This window comes from Quercus lobata, chromosome 4 (assembly GCF_001633185.2).
Source record: "Quercus lobata isolate SW786 chromosome 4, ValleyOak3.0 Primary Assembly, whole genome shotgun sequence".
NCBI lineage: Eukaryota > Viridiplantae > Streptophyta > Magnoliopsida > Fagales > Fagaceae > Quercus > Quercus lobata.
In genome coordinates, this window is record NC_044907.1 from 51,425,029 (window position 1) to 51,449,161 (window position 24,133).

Consider the following 24,133-nt stretch of genomic DNA (forward strand, 5'->3'; position numbering starts at 1 on the left):
TCATTATCACAAATACATGAGCCACAATTCATGTGGGCCTTTTCCATTGCCTTATCCATAGCAAAGCAAGGGGTCTAGGATCACACTAGGATAATGAAATCTGACAAGTGTACCCACTCTGATACCAATTGAAAGTTTGGATTTGTGCTAAAACACAAGAGCTTGTTCAAACCCCCAATTAAAAATTACAGCTAGATTGCTTTTACTCTAACTTAGACTAAGTGCGGAACAAAAGTAAATAAGTGCAATGAATTGATAGCACTACCATAAGTTATATTCATCCATCATCAACAATAAAATGAAAACTTAAAGAGTAGGGAAGAGAGACACAAACACAAAATAACACCGAGACATGTTATAGAAGAGGAAACCGAAGAACTCGGCGAAAAACCTCTCTATGACCCTCCAAGTGGAAATCGATCCACTAGAGAATAAAGTTAAAGTACACAAATAACAAAACACCCTCCAAACCTAGTCTACCCCATGTACTTGAGCCCTCCAAACTCCTGCTACCAACTGACTTCCTGGAGCCTTGTCTTCTCTAGCTTTCTGAATCCCACAATTCAGCCTGATTACATTCGCCAATGAATGGCTCCTTCCAGTGCTTCCCAACAGCACCAAAATCTTACTTTACACTCAGCATGGGTGTGGTAAGTGTTTAGGCTAGCAACCTTTCAAAGATCTAGAGATGGAAAGGTAGGAGTTTAGAAAAAACCACAAGGAAATGTGTAGATGATTGTAAGTATAACAATCTCTAACTCTCAAGTGTATTTTCTAGGGTTTTCTCTCTGAAAAGCACTTCTTATACTTTGTGTGTAATGAGGGTATATATAGTATGGGTAAAGACTTGGTAAAGCAAAACATAACTTTTTTCCAAATAAAGTCTTTTGTGGGTCCTTCGCAGGTTGGCCTTACCCACAAAACAGTTACAAAAATTACAGTCTAGCATGACTCTTCATCTTCTAGTCATGTGCTCTACACGTGGCTTTTTTGCGGGTTGCTTCTCGCGAGCCAGTCACGAAATACACTTGTTCATCTTTTGAAGCTTGATTCTTCACCGATCTCTCATACTCATCCCTTACAATTAAACCCACATACATATAGGGAAAATGATTGAAGAAATTACAATCAAATTTGGCACGAAATTAAAGCCAACACAACATAGTTGGAAATCACAACTTCACATCTCCCGCATTTTGTTTTGATTTGTATAAAACTTTTATTTTTCTCTATAAGTTAATTATTTCACATTTATGATGAAATTTATGAAAATTATTTGTTAGGTTCTAAGGAATTAGGAACTAATGTATTAAAACTTCATTTTGTAATGTTGGCAAACCATGATCAAAACGTTTTAGTCTTGTTTATACTAGTTTAGACTTGCTCAAAGTATGTGTTTTTATGTAAAGTTGGAATTGAGTTACTACAGGATTTACTATGTAAATCTGTTTGGCTCAATCGATCGAGAATTAGACTCGATCGGTTGAAAGTCGTGCAGATTTTTTTTTTTCTGCAGAATTTCCAACTTAGTCCAAGCCCGTTTGATGTGTTCGGATTTTATGTTTTGCCCTAAGTATAAAAGGGAAAACTCTAGCCACATTTTAGAGTTGCTCTTTATGCTGTGTTTGTGAATCTTCTGTGAGATCTAGAGGTGTTTGCCTTCACATACACTTAGGGTTTCCAATCTTAAGATTGATGTCAAGCGTTTGGTGATCAATTTAGTTGCTGATCCAAGAGCTTAAAGATACACAAGCAGGAGTGCTTGTACTTGCTGGGAATCCAAGAAAAAAGTTGTTCTTGGACTTGGAGTTGTCACGTGGTCGTGGTAGTAAGTTTCCTACTCGAGGTAGCAATAGGATGTTAGTGGTCTAAGTCGTTATTGTGTAAACTTCAATTCTTTTATAGTGGATTCGTTTTACCTTGAAGATAGCTAGGTTAAATCCTCTCCAGGTTTTTTACCGGTTTGGTTTTCCTGGGTTATCATATCGTTGTGTTCTTTATTTTCCATATTTGTCAATGATATGATATATTTGTGTTAACCTAGATTTGATAATTTGACTAAGTAATCACTTGGCTAATTAACTAGCTTAATTTGGTTGTGTTTTAAGGGGTCTAAAAACAAACATTATTGTTTGTTATTATTTAAAAAAAATGTGAAAAAAAAAGTCCTGCATAATTCACTAATTCGGGGGAAGATACTGAACTCTTGTTGTATTTGAAACATATTTCAAGAGGGATCTCAGAAGTCAATGTAGATGGTGGTTGATTGAGTAATCCTCGATCATAATTTCCAGTATGAGTACTTCGTCAAGTATAAAACTTGTGGTTGATAGTAAAACATCGACTCCCCTGTTGAAACCTAATTCAATCTTCATAGATTTCTCGAGATAGTTTATTACGAAGTTTTGTTATAGCATTTATAACTGCCTCCGGTTTAGGTGGACAACCTGGCAAATAGACAACTACAGGAATTAGCTTATCAACCCCCCGAATAGTAATATAAGAATAGGTACTGAACGTACCCCCTGTAATGGTACATGCTCCCATAGCAATAACATATTTGGGTTCAGGCATTTGTTCATATAATCTCACTAAAGAAGGAGCCAATTTCATTGTTACTGTACCCACAGTTAAAATTAGGTTTACCTGTCTAGAACACGATCTTGGTACTAGTCCATAATGGTCAAAGTCGAATCGTGAGCCTATTAGTGAAGCAAATTCAATGAAACAACAATTGGTACCATATAGAAGCGGCCATAAACTGGATAGGCTTGACCAATTTGAAAGATCATTTGATGTAGTTGAAATAACTGAATTTTTTTGGTGGGCTGTTCGATAAAGTAAGGGAAACTCAATGGAATTCATAACCGTTTCAATGTTTTTTATTTTTATTTTTTATTATACTTTCTTTGTCCTTATTTTTATTTTCTGAATATTCAATAGCTAAGACCATTCCGATGCTCCTTTTTGCCATGCATAAATTGAACCAAAAATTAGGATAAGCACAAAAATGAAAGGTTCTATAAATATAGATATACCCAATACATCAAAACTCATTGCCCATGGATAAAGAGGAACCGTTTCAACATAAAAAACAACAAAAACTAGAGCAAACATATAATACCGAATTCGAAATTGGAGCCAAGCATCACCCATTGGTTCTATTTTTGATTCATAACTAGATAGTTTCTCTGGTCCTTAGCAAATTGGGGCTAAAACTCCTAAAATCAAAAATGCCAAAATAGGAATAGCACTTGCTATTATTAGAAATGCCTAGAAAATATCATATTCGTAAAGTAGAAACATAGATGGACTCCTTGCATGTGGAAAATATGCCGGATTAGTTTATTGGAATTGGAATGAATTGTCAAGCCATCCATAAATCTTTAGTCAAAATAAAACTTGATTTGGTTCAACGGCTTAGTTTCACTTGTTTGTTTTGGCACGTGTCAACCTTTTGCTCACAATTCATCCACTCGAATCCCATTTCTAATATATATATATATATATATATATATTACTTTTATACTATTTCTATCTATACTATAAAACTAAGAGTCTCACGGTTTCACTTCACTTCGGATTTGAATTTTATATAAATTGATTAGAAAGAACTAAAGGATATAAAGAGCTAAAGAAAAGGAATTTTAATTTAAATAGCATTGTAATTGTTTTGTTTAGAATTCTATTATTATTAAAAATGAAATTTCTATTAGAAATTCGTATTCTAAATTGAAATAAAATCTATTTATTTTTTATTCTAGTTAGGTTATAGGGCTATACGGACTCAAACTGTAGACCTTCTCGGTAAAACTAATCAAACTAATTATTATCAAAATGATTTGAACCTTTTCAAAGGCCTAACATGCATTTTTTTGTGCATTGGGCTCTTTCATAAACTGAAAGAAATATCGGCTAGTTTACCATATTTTTTCTTGACATAAAGATAAAGAGATGGCTCCATTTACTCGGATTCATTATTTTGATTCCAATAAAAAGGAGCACTACCAAAGTGTTTCAAAGAAGGACTATCTTGACGTAGGTCTGCTTTTGGCCTAGATTAACTTAAGTTAAATGAAGTCTGTCTCTATCAACTCGCTTCCGCTTAACTTAAAGAAGCAAATATGAAACTTCATACACCTTAAAGCTCATAAGATAGGATGAAAAAATAATTCTTTTGAGGTCTTGATACTCATTATGGCTAGCATTGATTAGATGGGATATTCACCTTATCAATATCTCAAACCAACGCAAAGGTAGGTTCCATTTATTTGGTACCAAACCTAAATGGAAATTGACGCCCGGATTGGACCGAACCTTTTATCAAGATTTTGTTCTCTTGCTTTATTCCCAAAAATATATAGTAGGATATCTATTTCTCAATAAAGTCAATTATTTTGAATCCATGACGAACTCCCCTGAAAAACATTGGCACGCGTGTAAACGAGGTGCTCTACCAACTAAGCTATAGCCTTTGTGCTTGTTCTAGTTATACATATTTTATCATGTAGATAATTTATTGTCAAGATGAATATTACATGATCCAACATCAGATGTTTTATGATCTCTTTGATTGGTATTGCCTATGAGCAATATTTCATTTATAATCCATAGATGTCATAGGCCCTATTTTTTTCTCTTTGTGATGATAAATGACCTACTTAACTCAGTGGTTAGAGTATTGCTTTCATATGGTGGGAGTCATTGGTTCAAATCCAATAGTAGGTGTATCTTATTAGATACCAGAGTTAAGGGTATGGTATCTAATAAACTTTTCTACTCATCTTCTTTTATTGATTTTGTATCTTTTCCATCCTACTTTATTTCTCTATTTTTTTATTATTGAAATTGGTTTGTCATTGCATTAGAATTCAATTACACTTGATTGCATTTGATTCTATCCAATCGGCATAATCACCAAAAAAAACTAGTTACAAAATCATATTAAGAGCCTCCACTCATGTCCTAGCTTGTCTAAGAGCTAGATTTTCCTCAATTGTTTGTCTCTTGCCTTCAACTTTACTCAAGTTAGCTTCCGCTACTTCAAGAGTTTGTTGAGCTTCTTGTGGATCAATGTCACTACCCTTTTCCGCATCATTTACTAAAATAGTGATCTCATTATTACCTATTCAAGCGAAACCGCCCATCAGAGCCATTGTTAACCATTGGTTAGTAAGACGTATTATCAAAATACCTATATCCACAACCATGGAAATAGGCTTGTGATTGGGTAATATGCCAATTTGTCCACTATTAGTAGATAAAATGATTTCTTTAACTTCTAAATCCTAAACAATTTGATTCGGAGTCAATACACAAAGATTTAAGGTCATTGCTTCAACTTGCTCTCCATTTCTAATTTTACGCAATTTCGTAATGTTCTTCACGAATGATCTGAGGTTGGAGAATAGTTGAAATTGAATCTAAAGGATCGACTGCTAGATAGATACCTTTGGTAGCTAATCCTCTTGATAGTAAAGTAGTATCATCTAAATGTGAAAATGTCGTGGCAGGAGCAAGATCGGTCAAATCGTCCGTAGGCACATAAACTGCTTGAATAGAAGTTATGGAACCTTCTTTGGTAGAAGTAATTCTTTCTTGTAAATAACCCATTTCAATACTAAGGGTGGGTTGATAACCCACAACGGAAGGCATTCTACCCAATAAGGTAGATACTTCGGATCTTGCTTAAACAAAATGAAAGATATTGTCGATAAATAGAAGTACATTTTGTTCATTAACATCTCGGAAATATTCTACCATGGTTAGGGCAGTTAAACCAACTCTTATACGAGCTCCAAGCAGTTCATTCATCTGACCATATACTGGAGCTACTTTCAGTTCTACAATATTTTGTTCATTAATTACTCTAGATTCTTTCATTTCCATGTAAAGATAATTTCCTTCAAGAGTACGTTCACCTACTTCGCCAAATATAGATACACCCCCATGAGCTTTGGCAATGTTGTTGATCAATTCCATAATGAGTACTGTTTTACCCACTCTAGCTCCCCCGAGTAGTCCTACTTTTCCTCCACAGTGATAAAGGGCTAAAAGATCTAGTACTTTAATTCCTGTTTCAAAAATAGATAATTTTGTATCTTATTGTATAAAAACAGACGCAAATCTATGAATAGGAGATGTTGTGTGAGTATCTATAGGACCTAAATTGTCAACTAGCTCTCCAAGCACGTTGAAAACTCGTCCTAAAGTTGCTCTGTCAACCAGAACGTTTAAAGGAGCTCCCGTGTCAATCACTTCCATTCCTCTTATTAGACCATCTGTAGCACTCATAGCTACAGCTCTAACTTAATTATTTCCTAATAATTGTTGTACTTCACAAGTCAAATTAATTTGTTGACGGGCAGTATCTTGACACTTAACTACTAGAGCATTGTAAATATTAGGCATTTTTCGGGGGGAAAGTTACATCTAGTATCGGACTGATGATTTGAGCTATACGCCCCAAGTTTTTATTTTTCAAGCATAGAAACTCCAGGCTCAAAAGTAGTAGGTCTCATAATAAAATATAATATGTCAATTTTTTATTTTTTATTTTGTGAAAATTATTGAAAAAAAAATGATAGAAAAGCAAGTTGATCGTTTAATTCAATAAGAATTTCATAATAATGGGGTTTAGCACTGCACTAGATTGTGTTGGTACCATCTAATCGAATCCAATTCAATTGCTTATTTATTCAATTTCAATGAGTTAGTTTTCAAGTTCAACCAACTCATTTTCAAAATCAAAGTAGAAGAAGACCTTTGATCGTCATTCTAGCAATTCTAGATCAAAGTAGAAGAAGACCTTTGATCATCATTCCAACAAATCCAGATCGAAGTAGGAGAAGACCTTTGATCGACATCAGAGTAGAAGAGGACCTTTGATCGACATTTCAATTCCAGATCAGAGTAGAAGAGAACCTTTGATCATCATTTCAGCAATTCTAGATCAAAGTAGAAGAGGACCTTTGATCGTCATTCCACTCCAGATCAAAGTAGAAGAGGACCTTTGATTGCCATTCCCATTCTAGATCAGAGTAGAAGAGGACCTTTGATCATCATTCCATTCGACATCAAAGTAGAAGAGGACCTTTGATTGTCATTACAATTCTAGATCAAAGTAGAAAAAGACTTTTGATCATCATTTCAATAATTCAGATCGAAGTAAAAGAGGACCTTTGATCATCATTACAACTCTAGATCGAAGTAGAGGAGGACCTTTGATCGATATTACAATTCCAGATTGAAGTAGAAGAGGACCTTTGATCAACATTTCAACAATTCCAGATCAAAGTAGAAGAGGACATTTGATCGACATTACAATTCCAAATTATCAAAATAGAAAAGGACCTTTGATCGTCATACAATTCTAGATTATCAAAGTAGAAGAGGACCTTTGATTGAATTTACAACTCTAGATCAGAGTAGAAAAGGACTTTTGATCATCATTCCATTCTGAAAGTTCAAATATGTGTACAAACACCCTTGAACGTTTAGACCCCCAATTTACAAATTAGCCAATTCAAGCTTTATGTCAAACAACTAGTGTGCGGAAAATGAACATAAGCTATAAACAGAATTGGAAATCAATCTAAGCCAATTATAAATCACATCCACAGCAGAAAATAAAAGGCAAAGATAAAGGGAAGAGAGATGCAAACACAAGGACAACACACGATGTGTTATCGAAGAGGAAACCGAAGCCCTCGGCGTAAAACCTCTCCGCCGCCCTTCAAGCGGTCAATAATCCACTAGAAAATGTAGTTGGGATACATGAACAGCAATAGACCCTCCAAGCCTAATCTACCCGATGTACCTAAGCCCTCCAAGCTTCTTGCTCCAACAAGGTTGCACCGAACCTTTTTCTTTTCTAGCTTACCGGATTCCGCTACTAGACCGTAGCATCCGCCATCCTTGGCATCTTCCAATGCTTCCCAAAACTCCAAAAACACTCAACACTCTAAATTGGTGTGGGTAGTGTTTGGATAGAAATCTCCTCTCAATAGGTATGACAATGAGAGAGGGAATGAGAAGAGACTACAAAGATTTCTCTCTAAGAATGAGTAGCTCTCTCTAATTGGGTGGGTGTTTTGAAGAAACCTCTCTTAGGGTTTTTCTTTCTGAATAGCCACACATATCTTGTGGGAATGAGGGGTATTTATACTGGTGTGAGAAAAGAATGCAAAGAGTCAGTTTTTCCAAAAACAAGGTTGGCTGGCAACTTGACCTCGCGACTTAACTGAGTCGCGAGTTTAAGTCGCGAGCTAGCTAAATGGCCAATCTGGATTTTTGTCCTGTAGTGCTCCAGCTGGCATGACTGTTCAGCTCCCCTGCATGCTCTGCACGTGTGCAACTTTTGGCGGCTTGCAAGCCGCGAGCCACCCGCGAGGCCAAGCCGCGAGTCTCTGCTTCACTGCACTGTCTTGAGCATTTCTTCACACTCTCTCACACACTACCCTTACATGATTCCCACCTAAATACAAGGTTTCTAAGTGCTGTATTACAAGTAAATTTGTCATGGAATAAAGCCAACACATGGTTGATTAAATTCAACCTTACACATTCCAAATCAAAGTAGAAGAAGACATTTGATCATCATTCCAGCAATTCCAGATCAAAGTAGAAGAAGACCTTTGATCATTATCCCAGATAACTCCATTTTCAAAATCCAGATTGGAAAGTTTCCTGGTCACCCCACTTGTCAAGAATTATTTCCAGAATCATTAATTACCAGCTAAGTCCAGTATTTTCATTTTTGTTCAAAAGATAAGGCACTAGTTCTATGTTCCAAAGTTTTAGGTTCGAGAGCTAGGTAATCTTTAAAAATTCAACCTCAATTAAATTATGGTTGCTAAAATTAGTGTCTTTGTTTTGCATTGACATTCACTGCTCTGTCAATGAGGGTCATTCTATGGACACTCAATTTTGCACCCATAATTTAATCAAGGAGAATGACTTGAATGACCATCCATGTACCACAAATTGCATCACATGCATCAATTGGTTATTGCATTACATGCATCAACTTGTCTTTGCATTACATGCATTAATTCATTCATTGCATATCATAAAAATTATCTTGAGATTCTAACAATCACAACAATGTTTTTGGTTTCCAAATTGGACCATCAGATCGAAAGATATCGCATGACCAAGTTTGCACGATCAACATGCATTGCGTGTAGGTAAGGTCGACCACACATGATTAGTTTAAATTAATTATGATTGGTTAAACCATTAAAATTAATTAAATTATTCTGTGATTGGTTGATAATTAGTGTTTAAAATAGGATTGCATGCATAGGAATAAAAGGGATGATTGGATAACAATAAAATTGTGGATAATTTGAACTTTATCAAGATTTATTTTAATATATTTATCTACAAGATAATTGTTCTTAACTAACCTCAATTATTCAAAAAAGAGATGAAAAATAATATACAGATGATGAAAATGCGTCTAGGTACAAGGACCAGCCAAAAAACCCTAGAAGAGAAGACCAAACGACACCCAAACACGAAAGAACGTTCGGAGTCCAAAGGCCAATTCGACACTTTTGGATTGCCGAACGACACTCTAAAAGGGCCGAATTTTCCTCGGTTGGGCTTTGGCCTAACGGCTTTCAGGTGACGATAAGGCACACCCTTTCGATATTTTCACAAAAGATTGCATCCGAATTCAAACCCTAATCGTCCGTACCTATTTTTTAGAGCCCTCTGATCACTATAAATAGAGACTAAATCTCATAATTCAGTACTTTTTTTCATGCTCTGGGAGGCATACGTTTTAGGCTCTCAAATTGCCCATAGTTGCTGTTTAAATTAGGGTTTTTAGGTTTCAAAAAGAATTGCATAAATTTCTTTGAACCCTAAAACATCCTCTCAAGAACAAAGAGTGCTCGTGCAAGAGGTTGCTTCTTAACCATTTTTCTAATGATGTGATGATGCATGTTATATCTCTTGAAATAAAACAAATCTACATCTTTTCTAGATGTAGATTTGGATTTTTCTCAATATAAAAACAGATTTGCATCATTTCTAGATATAGATTTAAAATTTTCTCAATACAAAAACAGATCTGCATCTTTCCTAAATGTAGATCTGGATTTTTCTCTATACAAAAACAGACCTGCATCGTTTCTAGATGTAGATATGAATTTTTCTCAATACAAAAACAGATTTGCATCTTTCCTAATTGTAGATCTGAGTTTTTCTCAATATAAAAATAGACCTGCATCTTTCTTAGATGTAGATCTGAATTTTTCTCAAATAAAAAGAGATTTGCATCTTTATGAGATGTAGATCTAAATGTTTCTCAAATTGAAACTGGTTTGTATCTTTCTTAAAACACAAATTTGATTTTTTAATACATGCAAATTGTTGAAATAAAGAAAGAGATCATGTACCACTATATTTGTGTTTGTTTTAATTCCTGATTGCATAAATTCATATTATGAGTGAAACATTCTTCTTAAAAAATCTTTCCCATTCTTTTAAAAACATATAAAAAATAGATCTGATTTTTCTGTCATTATAAACCATATTTTTTTTTATTGTCACAAAACTGATCTGAATTTTTATCTCCAAAAACCACTTTTTTGTACATGCTACAAAATAGATCTGGTATTTTGACAAATCAAAATCTTTTTTTTTACCAATCAAAACATATCTGAATGTTTTTGTAAATGTAAGGTTGAATTTATTCAACCATCTAATTGGCTTTATTCCGTGCCAAATTTGCTTGTAATTCAGCATTTAGTAACCCTGTATTTAGGTGGGTTTGATGTAAGGGTAGTGAGTGAGATAGAGTGAAGATTGCTCAAGAGTGTGCAAGAAAACAGAGACTCGCGGTTGGGACTCGCGGGTGACTCGCGGCTGCAAGCCGCCAGAAGCAGCACACGTGCCAAGCATGCTGGAAGATGAACAGTCATGCTAGCTGGAGCACTACAGGACAAAACTAGACAACTGGCCATACGGTTATCTTGCGACTGGAACTCGCGACTTGGTCAAGCCGCGAGGTCAAGCCGCGAGCCACCCCTGTTTTGTAAAAACCTGACGTTTCACATTCCTCTCCACTCCAGTATAAATACCCCTTTTACCCACGATTGAAAGAGAGCTTCCAGAGAGAATTTTGAGAGAGAAACCCTAAAGAAAAACCAGATTGTTTCACCCACAATCTCTACCTTAGAATCTCTTCAAATTCCTCAACTCTCTTCCTCTCCATTGTTAAATCCTTGAGAGGCATTATACCAAACCTAGTTCTCACCATCATCATCACTGTGAGACAGTCGTTTGGATTTCTAGGAAGCAGTTAGGAAGGAACCAATCTTCATTGGTTGATGCTATGGTCTAGTAGCGGAATCCGAGAAGCTAGAAAAGAAAAAGGTTCGGCGCAACCTCGTTGGAGCAAGAAGCTTGGAGGGCTTAGGTGCACTGGATAGATTAGGCTTGGAGGGTCTATTACTGTCCTTGTATCCCAACTGTATTTTCTAGTGGATTGCTTACCGCTTGGAGGGCGGCGGAGAAGTTTTACGCCGAGGGCTTCGGTTTCCTCTTCGATAACACATCGCGTGTTGTCTTTGTGTTTACATCTTCCTTCCTCTCTATCTTTGCCTTTTCATTTATCTGCTGTGGATTTTAATCTGTTATGGCTTAGATAGTATTTAATCAATTTCGTATTATAGCATATATTAAGTTTCCGCACACTAGTTGTTTGACATATTGCTTGAATTGATTAAGTTGTTATTTGGGGGTCTAAACGTTCAAAGGTGTTTTCTACACATTTTTGAACTTTCAGTAAAAACAAAAGAAAAGACTTCATTCATAAATAAATTTGTGTGATTTAATTTTAGTGTCACATGTTCAACATATCATTCATGACATGCATAAAAAAGTACATTGGTCACAAGAGTCTAGAAGAACAAACTCTGTTTGGGCGGAAGGGGTGCTTAACACATTTCCATTCCATAACCTAGCCTCTAGATTTAGGTCTTTGGCTAAGTAGATCTAGCCTTGTCTTTGTTTATTTTGGGTAGAATGTAACTAGGACAACAAGCCATATATTTTTGGTAGACTGTAACTAGGACAATAAATGGCAACTCCATACCATTTACCCAAAAAGAGAGGTTCTCTAAAAGGTATCCGAATCTCTTTTTTTGAGGGACGCTTTTGTCGAGGTCTCTCACATCTGTTTTCTAAATCGGAACATCAGATCGAAAGATATCACATGATCAAGTTTGCAAGGTCAACATGCATTGTGTCTAGGTAGAGTCAACCACACATGATCAATTTAAATTAACTATGATTGGTTAAACAATTAAAATTAATTAAATAATTTTGAGATTGATTGATAATTAGTGTTTAAAATGAGGATGCATGGATAGGAATAAAAGGGGCTAATTGAATAACAATAAAATTGTGGATAATTTGAACTTTATCAAGATTTATTTCAGGGTATTTTTCTACAAGATAATTGTTCTTAAAAAGCCTGAATTATCTAGAAAATAGATAATAAAAAAAAAAATCATAGACGGAGGATGAAAACACTGTTGGGGTTTATGCCCTAAAATCCAATTTATTGACATGTCATAAACAATTAAATTGTTTAATTATATGAGACTATCTATAAATGAACTAATGGGACATTATTTTAGTCCATGAGATGCATAGTATGTGATTTATGTAAAAAGTCACAGAAGATATAAATCACAAGTTCTTTGTAAACTCAGAATTTTAGTTCGTAATCGATGATGAAATTGGGCATTTCATCTGCGAAGACTATAACATATCAACTAAGATGATTTGTCTTGATCATGGAGGTGGAGACTTCTAGTTGATATGTTGATATGTTTTAAGAGTTAAAACATACTGAACTGGTCCGCTGTGAGATTTATTATTCTCCTAACAACTGTCAAATGAATAATAAATCTCACGACTTCTATTTACATAAACTCTAAATCCTGAGAGAATAATGGACCTGATCATGAGGTGTAGGTTGCTTTAATATATCAAGAGTGAGATCTGTAAGACATGATCAAAACCTCAGTATGTTGGGCAGCCGCATTTAGTGTTAATGGAACATATAATCTCAAGATGAAATTCATAATCTCTTAACGAAGATATAAAATATTCCCTTGAGATAAGTTTAATGAGTTTGGTTATTCAGAGTGTTGGGCCCAACCACTTTAGTAAGAAGTTACTAAAGTATATATTTATGAAATTAGATTTTGTTAGGTTCTAAGAAATTAGGAACTAATGTATTAGAACTTCAATTTGTATTATGTTGGCAAACCATGATCAAAACATGGAGTCTAGGTTTAGGCTTGCTCAAAGTATGTTTATTTGTAAAATTGGAATCAAGTGATTGCAGAATTTATTGAAATAAATCTACAAAGCTCGATCGATCGAACCACGTGTAAATTTATTTTTCTGCAGAATTCCAGTTCAGCCCAAACTCTACTTAAACGTATTAGGGTTCAAGTAAAATTCTCCTATATATAAAGGAAACCCTAGAACGTTTTTTTAAGTTTTAGAGAGATTAGAGTGCCTCTTGTGCCTCTTTTGGTTTTAGGGTTTTGTACCCAAACCTCTCTAGAGTCTTGGTTGCTTGAGAGTTGTATTGTTGCTCATATTACTGTTTGTGTAAATCTCTTGTGAGATCTAGAGGAGTTTTCCTTTACACAAACTTAGAGTTTTCAAGGAGGAGATTTTATCTACACCTTGATGATCAACTCGGTTGCTGCCATTGAAGTTTAAAGAAACACAAGTAGGTGTGCTTGTATCTGGTGGTGAATCCAAGAAAGAAGAAGTCCGTGAATTCGGAGCTTGCATGTGGTCGTGTCAGTAAGTTCTACTGGTAGGTAGCAATAAGAAGTCGAGCGTGGGGGCTTGTAAGTCTTATTGTATGAACTTCGATTCATTCAAGATAGTGGATTCAAGTTTACCTTGAGGATAGCTAGGTCAAATCCTCCCCAGGTTTTTACCGGTTTGGTTTCCTGGGTGATCATATCTTTGTGTTATTTATCTTTCTGCTGCTTTGCATAATATGATTGTTTTGATTGTGGTAACCTAGTACTTGTTAAATTGGACTAAGTAACAACTTGTCTAATTACCTAGGTTAATCTAATTGTGTTTTAAGGGATCTAAAAACTAACAGATTTCATAAATATATGATGAATAACATAAATGATTAAACCGGGTACTCAAGGATTAAGATGTAGTAATCTTCAAAGTGGCAGTCAACATTCATGACTTTGTATTACTATGAATATTTTAATGAAGAGGTTGTATGTATAACAAAGTATTGAGATATAATTTATTAATAAGGCCTAGAATGCAATTATATTCATATAGTGGTATTAAATATAATTGATGGTAACTTTGGACTTATCAAGAGTTGACAGAAAAGCTCAAAACCCATTAGAGCTAGAGTCTTATTTGTTCCCTTTAGTCCCATCTCAAGCCACAAACTAAAACCCAAAACTAAAGCCCAATTGGGTAGGCCCAAAAGGCTAACCCAATTAGATAATCAGTTTTTATTCAATAAGAGTTATTAATTGAAGTAACTACTAAGGTAGTTAGATTGTACATATGATAAAAAGAAAAGAAAACAATTTTTCTCTACAAGGAGAAGAAGAAGGATTTTTCTTTGAGAATCAATGTACAAAAACACTAATTGAGAGACCACACTTCTTGGGCACCATGTGGAATTGAGATGAAGATTAAAGGTATTCTCAAGTGTTGGCTTTGAATTTCATTGCATCGAGGTATGCTTTCTATTCTTTGTTCTAGAATTCAAGTTTACTTGTTATCTCTCATGAATAAAGTAGATCCGTGATTGTTGCTTCCGCTGTGTGTTTTGTATGAAATGCAAAACCAGATTTTCTAACAATTGGTATCAGAGTGGTCTTTAATATCATACTTGTATAACATGTTATTGAGTTTTAGAATTAAAGAAAAATCGTTTCTTGGTGTTCTAGTTTTCTGCAATAAAAATTTCTGCATATTTATGTTTTAATCGTTGTTTACGATGTGGATATGTTTAGAGATTCACGGCATTAGTTTTAAATGGAACTGGTATATCGGTCAAGCATGTGCATTTCGTTTTGCACTGCTTGGATATAGTTGGTAACTGAATTTTCTTTGATAACCGTTGCCCATTCCGTTTACGTATGTGTTGAATTCAGTTTTACGAAGTGGTCATGATTATGTCTCTTAATATATGCCGTGTTTTGATAGTGTCTGTGTTAGGTATGAACACAATAGTCTTCGTATTAGGGATGAACACAAAAACCTATAAAGCATTGATAGAGTTTGATGTGTTGTTCTCCTGTCTTCTTGGAATGCATTGATTAATATATGCCATGATTTAATATATGAGATATATATATATATATATATATATATTGGTTCGTGTTATTCCATGAAGCCCATAATCATGTCTTTTGTTTATGGTGCCATGTTATGCTTAATCATATAAAAGTTGAAGCACTGGAACCTTTCTTATGGAATTGTGTGCTTGACATCATTGGATTAAATGAATATATGTATAGATTCATGTCCGGGTATATAAACCATTGGTGTTGTGATATCAGTTCATGATTACATATATTAATATAGGCGTGATGTTATTTTTGGAGATTAAGGTTTTATGATTTATAGTGTTCTTAATGTGTTAGGGTTCTTCATCTTGATCTTGAAAACCTTAATGTTTGAACTATAAATCTTCTTTCATAAAATCAAAAGGTGTTTTTGATGGGTTGAAACTGTCTACATCTGCCCTTTAAAAATTGAAAACACGCGTTTTTTGCGGGTTACCTTCTCACGAAGTTACTCGCGAAAAATGCCTTTGAAGCACAAAACTTTTCGTGGGTAAGCTTTACTCGTGAAACAGTCGCGAGACAGTCACGAAAGTTTCTGTCTGAATTTTGTGTTTTCACTATTTTGCCTTAACCCATTTTTGCGAGAAGAGCTTAGTCGCGAGATTCTCGCAAAAATGCCTCTGAAGTTATCTAACTAAAAGACCTAACGGGATCAAAGATGTTAGTTAAATAGAAATCTTAGTCTTAAATTTTTTATGGTTAAAAGTCCTTAATTTATTTTAATTAGAGGTTTTTTAATGAGATTAAAATTCTAATTAAAGTTATATAGTTTTTAATGAGATTAGAATACTTTATTTAGTAAATTAAGGATAGAGTTCTATATAACTAAATTTTAATTCATTAGTGTTTAAGGAATCCTAAATAGTTTAGGACTTCCATTTTAGTTAGTGATTCTAATAAGATTAGAGTCTTCAACAAGTGCAAGGTTATTAGTTGTGATGGCATCACAATTATTTAAGAAAAACCCAAACAACGAGTGGGAGTTCTGAAATCACCCTTTTGTTAAGTTTATTGTAATGTGAATAGATACCTTGCCTTGACTTCGAGTCTTGCATTCCATGCGGAGGGTATTTACTTCACGGATTACAAGATTAAACTTCTTTGTGATTGCGCAAATGTTCATTACACTATTGTGACGTGACTTAGTAAGATCACATCGAATTTAAACAATTAAACACATTTGATATGTAGGGTTAAATTGTGATTAGATCACAATGATTTCAAGACAATCTACTTGTTTTAAAATTTCTATTGGGAGAGAGATACAAGGGTTGGATCTCATGGCCTCCATTGTCGGTTCATAGTGGTGTCGAGTAAACATCTCGTCTTGGCCTTGAGCCTTGCGTTCCATGTGGAGGATGTTTATTTCATGGTACTACAAGATTGAACTTCCCGGTTTATAATGGTGTGGGCAAGCACGTCTTGGCCTTGAGCCTTGCGTTCCATGCGGAGGGTGTTTTGCATCATGGTACTCTAAGATTAAACCTTACAAGGGTAGAGTTATGTGGCTACACATGGGTCTAGGCAATGGTGCACACTAGACTAAGTTTGATAGTATCCTCTATGCTGAGTTCTTGTTATTATTACTTAGAGGCCAAAGGAAAAGCGGCTGAAAGTTCAATTATGTGTATAAACACCCTTGAACGTTTAGACCCCCAATTTACAAATTAACCAATTCAAGCTTTATGTCAAACAACTAGTGTGCGGAAAATGAACATAAGCTATAATATAGAATTGGTAAACAATCTATGCCAATTAAAATCACATCCATAGCAGAAAATAAAAGGCAAAGATAAAAGGAAGAGAGATGCAAACACAAGGACAACACACGATGTGTTATCGAAGAGGAAACCGAAGCCCTCGGCGTAAAACCTCTCCGCCGCCCTCCAAGCGGTCAATAATCCACTAGAAAATGTAGTTGGGATACATGAACATCAATAGACCCTCCAAGCCTAATCTACCCGATGTACCTAAGCCCTCCAAGCTTCTTGCTCCAACGAGGTTGCGCCGAACCTTTTTCTTTTCTAGCTTACCGGATTCCGCTACTAGACCGTAGCATCCGCCATCCTTGGCATCTTCCAATGCTTCCCAAAGCTCCAAAAATACTCAACACTCTAAATTGGTGTGGGTAGTATTTGGATAGAAATCTCCTCTCAATAGGTATGACAATGAGAGAGGGAATGAGAAGAGACTACAAAGGTTTATCTCTAAGAATGAGTAGCTCTCTCTAATTGGGTGGGTGTTTTAAAGAAACCTCTCTTAGGGTTTTTCTTTCTGAATGGCCACACATATTTTGTGGGAATAAGGGGTATTTATACTGGTGTGAGAATAGAATGCGAAGAGTCAGTTTTTCCAAAACAGGGCTGGCTGGCGAGTTGACCTCGCGACTTGACTGAGTCGCGAGTTCAAGCCGCGAGCTAGCTGAATGGCCAGTCTAGATTTTTGTCCTGTAGTGCTCCAGCTGGCATGACTGTTTAGCTCCCCTGCATGCTCTGCACGTGTGCGACTTTTGGCGGCTTGCAAGCCGCGAGCCTCCCGCGAGATCTAGCCGCGAGTCCCTGCTTCACTGCACAGTCTTGAGCATTTCTTCACACTCTCTCACACACTACCCTTACAACAATCCCACCTAAATACAGGGTTTCTAAGTGCTGTATTACAAGCAAATTTGTCACGGAATAAAGCCAACACATGATTGATTAAATTCAACCTTACAGCGGCAAATTATTTTTGTTTTGTAAGAGTTACCATGATAGCATTAATAATGAGAATAATTCTCACTTGATCATAGTGATTGGTATGACCTCGCTTCCAAGGAATATTAATTGTGGGATTAGGTTGTCGTTGCACCTAGTATAGTATGTTTTTCGGGTTTCGTATTATATGGTTATGGATGCAAAATGATAATGTCCTGGTATTTAAGTTCATAGTCTCAAAATAAAGTTGTCATAAATTTTGTTCTCTAGCTACTATTTTATTAAATCACATCAACTAAGAAATAATTTTGGACATGGTGCTTAAAGGATCTAAAGTACATAAATATGTTTCAATTCAGCATTGTCATAATTTCCTGTACATGATGCATTGATGGAAGATAGCTCATGATATGATCATAGTCTCCATTGAAATGCTAAAATATTTCATTGGCTTCTATCTCAATTGTGCTATAACATGAGATGCAAGAGTTAGTACTAGACTTAGACTTTATATTAAGTCTAAATGAGATGTTTGGTATGAATCATATTGAGTGCTATGAAAGGCTTAAGGAGTTCCAATTCTATATCATTTTATGAAAATGTTTTAATTTTAAAATGAATTGGAATTCTTGGATGAAGAGATTAAATGTTAATCTCATATGGATATAATCCACAAGTTCTTGTTAGAATCATTTGATCAATTCAGATTGTTTTGAAACTAAATTCTTTTTATGTTACCTGAATTGATTAGTGAGTTCTACGCAATGGAAGACATCCTAAAAGCTAAGGCTAGGATCAATATGATTTAATTCAAATTCTTAACCTAAATTGAAAGGTAAGGGTGGTAAGAAGAGGAATTATAATACCAAACAGTTGGACAAGTTAGTTGCCCTAGTAGTTGCCAAAAGGAAATTAGACTCAAAAGAATAACCAAAAGGAAAGCATTTCGTTTTGGTAAAGCTAAGCATTGTCCATGATTGTCTTCTAGATGGAAATTTACATGTTTTACTTTTTAAAGAGAAAGTTTCCATCCTTTGTAATTGTATGTTTTGGCACTTAAGTCTATAGATCTTATTAATCTAAATGATATTCAAGATTGGTGAAAGATGAGTTTTTAGAACCATTATTTTATTATATTCCCAGTCTATGAATTTTATTTAGAGGATAATATGATCTAGGGTTCCTTTTTGTAAAGGAATGAAGTTCCAATGACTTTTTTAAGTTAGTGCATACATAAAGGAGGAATAGGGCTTTTTTAAAGGTAGATTGTTCTAGAAGAAAAATGTCAGAATTTGTTGTAAGATAACTATAAAATACATTTAGAAATGAGATGGTTGTATTAGATACACCACAAGACATTATTCTGTACATAACTATTACTCCGGTACAATATCATAGTGGGAGGATTACCAAATAAATTCATACTTTTGGAATAAACTTTTGTAGTTATTCCACAAGGATATGAATTTGATCCTCGGTCCTACGTGTTAGGTTCTAAAGACATAGGAACTAATGTATTTAGAATTTTAATGTGTATTGTTGGCAAACCATGATCAAAACAAGTTGTTTAGTCTTGTTTAGACTTGCTCAAAGTTGTGTCTTTTATGTAAAGTTGGATTCAAGCATGTAAAGTTATGATTCACAACTATGTTTTATGTTGGCTTTATTCCATAACAAAAAGTGTTGTAATTACTCTAATTTTGTTCCTTGTATTTTGTGGGATTTTATTATATTGGGTTTAGTAATAAGTTGGTGAAGACTCCAGCTTAAACGAAGAATCAGTAGATTTCGCGAGAAGCTCGCGAGAAGCTAAGCCGCGAAAGAGCATGTGAGGAGCACATGACTAGAAGTTGAAAAGTCGTGCTAGGCTGTCATTTTCGCGAGTGTCTCCCGGGTAAGGCCTTCCCGCGAGACAGTCGCGAAACATTCTTCCTGGAGGATTTTTATGTGTGAATTCCTGACCCTTCACCCATACTATATATACCCTCATTACCCACAAATGTAAGAGAGGCCATTTAGAGAGAAAAACCCTAGATAGGTTTTCTACAACACACACGCCCATCTTTTTGAGAGAGAGCTACTCATCCTTAGTGAGAATTCATTGTAGCCTATTCTCCTTCCCTCTCCCATTATCATACCTTGAGAGAAGATTTGTACCCAAACACAATCCACACCTTTTCAGAGTGTAGTGAGTGTTTTTGGTGTTGCTGGGAAGCATTGGAAGATGCCAAGGTTGGCAGATGCAACATGGAGCTTGTTGTAGGATCCAGAGAGCTAGACAAGACACGGTTCCGAGAAGCCTTGTTGGAGTAGGAGCTTGGAGGGCTTAGGTACAGATGGTAGATTAGGCTTGGAGGGTCTCTTGCTTACCCATGTATCCTAATTGATTGTCTAGTGGATCGATTACCGCTTGGAGGGCGGCGGTCAGGTTTTTCGCCGAGTTCTTCGGTTTCCTCTTCAATAACACATCTCGATGTTATCTGTGTTTGCATCTCTCTTCCCTACTCTTGTTCATTTCATTTTACTGCTGTATTGCTTTAAATATGAATTAGAGTAGCTCTATTGCTTGTTTGCTTGCGTTTACACTATTCCGCACTTAGTATTAAGTTAGTGTAAAATCAATCAAGCTGTAAGTTGAATTGGGGGTCTAAACAAGCTCTTGTGTTTTCACACATTTCGAGCTTTCAATTGGTATCAGAGCGGGTACACTTGATTTGGTTTCATTACCTAAGTGTGATCCTTGACCCCTTGTGTGTTTTGCCATAGATAATGCTTTGTTTGCTTCTATGGATGTTGTTGATTGTAACATGCCATGTGTTTGTGAAAATGCCTCTATGAGTGTTTATCCTCATGATTGTGATGCCATGTTACATGAATCTGTGGGTATTGTTGATATTCCTAACATCAAACTTTTGAAGAAAGATGCTAAAAAGTTTCAAAAGAAGTTGAGCAAGTTATTTTGCGAAAATGATGATTTGATTGCTAAGCTTAATGAATCCAACAAATTGGTTGAGAAATATACGAATCTTACTGAAATTTCTCTTGAAAAACTGAAAGAGTTTGAATGTTTGAATAAGGACTTGGATGCTAAACTTGTTTTGTCTAACAAGCTTGTAGATGATCTTAAATTTGAAAATGAATCTCTTAAGATGCATGCCAAGTTTTTGATTGCTGAACCTGTTACTAAAACGGAAGAAAATATATGTTGCAATCATGTTGTGGTACCCGATTATGTGCCTATTGTGTGTTCTACCTCAAAGGACAAATCGGTGTACATTCCTCCACACAAAAGAAATCAAAAAGTGGAGAGAAAGGCTCTTAAACCTAAGCCTCTATTTAGGACCCATCTTAGGGAATTAAGTGGATCTAAGTTTGTTCCTACTTGCCACCATTGCGGTGTGATTGGTCACATAAGACCTCAATTCTCCATGTTGAAGAAAGAACAAAACCTTGGTGCTAGATCCCTCCCTAAAAAGCCTAGTGGACCTAAACACATTGTTTGTCACCATTGTGGTGTCTTTGGTCATCTAAGGCCTCACTGCTCTAAGTTTTAAGCTCTTAAGAGAATCAAAAGAAAAGATAAACTTGATCTTTTTGGAAGTTTTGCTTTGAAAGCTAAACCGGATTGGATGGAAAATGGTTAATGCTTTGAAAGTTGTTGAAGAAAGTGGTTAATGCTCTTACCTCCTTGTCTATGTGCATCTCTGGTTCTCATTCTTCCAACCCTCGTCTCACTTCTCATGAGACACTCATTCCAAACAATCACTCCATTTGGATGAGGAAGGGTTCCTATGGTTGAGTTTTTGCTCATTTGGTCCTTGATCTAATTCTTTCGATCTTTATAGGACCCTTCATGCATTTGATGCTTCATTGTCATGCATTTGTGCATCATGCATCTCTTTATATGCATTGTATTGTTTTTGTTTTTATCAAACTTTTATGTCTTTGTTTTGTGTGTGTAAAAATCCAAAACCACATAAAAAGTGAAAAATTCAAAAAGTTTGATCGTATATGTTTGAGCACATATCACATGTGAGTTTGGCCTAGTACCTTCGTACCAATGGCGTAGCTTAGCTTGTTATGTATGCACATTTATCTTTGTGGGAGAAATCTTGAAATCTAGGTGTGATTGCTGTAAATAGATCTTCAAGCTAGTCATGAATGATTGGTCAATAGTCTTGTTTGTCTTAATACTTGCATAGACTTGTGCCTATATATCTTCCCACTTTTATTTTTATGTTTTTTCAAATAGAACTCACCAAATGTAAATCTCAAAATGAAAAAGAGATTATGAGCTGCAAAAGTCTATCGCACATACTAGTATTTGACTAGGAAAAAGGGAAAGCGACCTTTTTAATTGAAATGTATGGTGCTCAAAAAGCCAAAGGCTAAATCATAATGTTGAAATATCAAAAATTTCAAGCACCGATCTCAAAAAGAGATGTATTATCCAAAAAGAATCAAATGTCATAAATTATGCAGAAGCCAAATGAAAAGCTTCTAATTTTTGTAATCATTCTCTTGTAGGAGGTCATATATGTTCATTTCTATAATTGAGATAGACTACTTAATTTCGTATCAGTTGTGTATGATTTGATTGAATTGATCATTGAAACTTCACTCTAGTCTAAGGACTATACCACACTTGATCCGCACACACAACACACAAGTTTAATGTTCGATGAATGCCTATTTCATTTGTGTGGTTGTACATGTTCAAATGTGATGTGTGTGTGCTCAACCATATGTGGATCAAACCAAAAAGATTTTTTTTGTTCTTTTTGTTTGCTTTTGGAAGTTATTTGTATCACCTATGTTTTTCAAAGTTTTTCAAGTTATTTTTGTGTGAAAAACATGTTTTCTGGGTGTTTTCATGACCCATTTCATATGTAAGCTCAACTGGTAGTTAAATGGTCCAAATCTCATGTTTTTCAACTTTGTACAAAGAGTTTCGCGACTGTTTCGCGAGTAGCTCGCGAGTAAGGCTTACCTGCGAAAAATTTCGCAAGTACTTTCGCGAGTCAGCTTCCCGCGAAAATTCCCAGATCAGCTTTTTAAAGGGCATTTCATGGGACATTTGTTTTAAACTTCTCTCATCTTCTTCCAAACCCCTATTTTAATGTTTAACATCAAAACCCAACTAATTTCAAGTGTTTTACATTTCATAAACATATCTGAGGTAATTTTTAACTCTTTTCATTTATTTTGATCCTTAGATTATGCTTTTTGAGGTTTTATGTTCATAATTGAGATTTTCTCAAATGGGAGTTGGAAAACTTAATTTTTGTCAATCTTTTTGATTGGGCTTTGTTTTAAATGATGATTTGCTTTGGATGTTGGCCCCTTGTGGCAAAAATAACATGTATTTAGGCAAGATTTTCATACGTTCTTGCATTGTTTAACATACATGTGTAGTGTGTGCACTCTAAGTGTTTAATAAAATGCCCAAATGGCATTTTCTCGTTGTTTTGGACTCCGATGAGTACCAAACTTTGGGGATCACCATAATTATTCATGTTTATTATGTTTTGATCATTGGTGGTGTGTTTTTTACACTTTTCCCTGTGAGTGCTTATTCATGCATTGGTCATGCATCTCACATGCACACTAGATGCACCTTTGCTGCACACACTCTAACACTTGACATGTTTTGCACTTCTCTCATGATAGTCAAGTCTTTTTAGACCTTTTAGCTCTTAACATGTTCTTGTGTCTTTGTCATGCCTAGGTTTACATCATGTTCCATCATCCTTAGCATGTCATGTTCTTTATGCTTTGTAGCATTTTTTTTTTTAATGTTTTTGTCTTATGTTTGAGCTTCATTTTCTCATTCATCTTGCACCCCTCATGCATATATGTTCCAATTGCTACACAGCTTCTAGATTTAGGTCTGAGTGAGTTCTACCATTGTTCCCAAACTCACGTTTAAGTCTAGAGTCTGTTATAGGGTGTTTTGTCACGGAATAGCCAAAGGGGGAGATTGTAAAGTTGTGATTCACAACTATGTTTTATGTTGGCTTTATTCCATGATAAAAAGTGTTGTAATTGCTCTAATTT